The 1650-nt window shown below is 43.0% G+C and overlaps 1 long non-coding RNA gene across 1 annotated transcript; it reads left to right on the plus strand.

Moving 5' to 3' along the window:
- The first annotated feature begins 345 nt into the window (after positions 1 to 345).
- Positions 346 to 1213, plus strand: LOC148017701 (uncharacterized). The gene is made up of 2 exons (XR_015687691.1): positions 346 to 753; positions 1041 to 1213. It is a non-coding gene; the product is annotated as an uncharacterized LOC148017701 (long non-coding RNA).
- Positions 1214 to 1650: the final 437 nt, after the last annotated feature.

A 1650-nucleotide genomic window follows, 5' to 3' on the forward strand; every position in this document is an offset into this window, starting at 1 on the left:
GAGAAACTTTCCCCCAAGAAAGACGAAATTCCAATAGATCATTTTATCAAACTTGACTGGTTTTTCAACCCAGCCATGAGGAGAACAATAAGGAAAAGGCTAAATATTTGACCATAGAAAATGATGACTATGAAAATCATATCTACCAAAACATTGCGTGTAGGTTATAAATGGAACTAAATAATAGACTCATGAAGTTGTAGAGACTATTTATACCACACGAGTCCAATCCAAATGGTTTAAAAACACAAAATGATCATAAAAGTTTACATGAATATACTTATAAGAGGGAAATGGAACAAGGCAAATGGAACAAGATAGCCTTATATCGACTATAATATAACATGACCGCATTAAAAAAGACTTGAGTCTTGCAAGGATAGCACACCATTCTTAGAAAAGAAAAAAGAAAAAAGACACCATTCGACACGTCTCCCATCTTCCTTTATAAGAACACACACAGGCATCGTCGCTCTTCACCATCACCCTTCTTTTAGACACCTAATAGCCCCAGTAGCCATCATGAAGTTCTACTTAGCTATCCTCACCATCGTCGCTCTGCTATCTGCCGCAGAGGCCTGCAAGTGCGGTGGCAACGTCCAGGCCACCGCTGCCTGCTGCCAGAACGTCGGAGGAGCCGTTTCCGGCAACGACTGCCCCGCCAACCAGATCAGCGAGAGGCTCAGCAACTTCGCCCGATGCTGCAACTCTCTGGGTTCTAAGTCCGACTGCCGCTGCCCCGTCGGTTGTTAGGTAATTCATAGGGCAAGGAGAAAGGCAAAGTGTGCGAAGAGAAGCACGGAAAGCCTCTTAAGAATTTTAGCATTAGACGCTTTATTTGATTTTCTGTTTGTGTTTTTGGAATATTGCGAAGAGTAAATGGGAGGACCATGCGAGAGTGATGTTACTTTGTTTTAGAGGTCAGCAAAGTTTTTTTTGGGTTGTCTAAAAGATTTAGAGCATTCATCTATATGACCAAGAGCTATCCCATTTTATGGTGACTTTAGGCAAGGAATCTCATCAAGTTATGTGGTTGTCAGGTATTGTAGCATGGTGGGAACTACTTGTGGATGAGTAGCCAGGCCATGCGGCATCAGCACATCCCTCCCCACACATTGCCTTCCCCTTTCCTTTCCTAAATCTATGTACTATGTGGCATTAGCACATGCCTCCCCCCCTATCGCTTTCCCAATAAAATAAATCCTTTTGTCAAGGAGTTAGTAATGTACTTTTCTCTCTCTCTCTCTCTCATTTCTTGTTTAGGAATGGCTACTTGTTGCCCAAGGGGGCTAGCTTAGTTGGAAGAGGGTTGGGCTTGCATCACCAAGGTGGTGGGTTCAACCACCATAGTCTGCGTAGTCACTTCAACAGTGGCAACCAAATCTACGTTCCTTGAAAAGTTTTGAATAGTTGTTTGTTCATAAGATTGAATAAGTGATCTCCTCCTCCCTCTCGATGTTTCCCTCCGTGTTGTTTGAGGGTTGCAAATTCTCTCGGCCTTTGAGAAAGATAGCGTCAACTCTGACCTCATTTTCTAGCCTTTCCTTCCCCTTTTAAGTTAACAGGAGAGAGAGTCTACCCCTCCCCCAAAGCATAGGATTCACAACTTTAAAAATCAACTTCGAGGAGGAGGGTTTTATGCAGTTCAAT

The sequence above is a fragment of the Lygodium microphyllum genome, chromosome 21 (genome assembly GCF_053477565.2).
Source record: "Lygodium microphyllum isolate KBCC chromosome 21, Lygodium_microphyllum_v1.1.10, whole genome shotgun sequence".
Classification (NCBI taxonomy): Eukaryota; Viridiplantae; Streptophyta; class Polypodiopsida; order Schizaeales; family Lygodiaceae; genus Lygodium; species Lygodium microphyllum.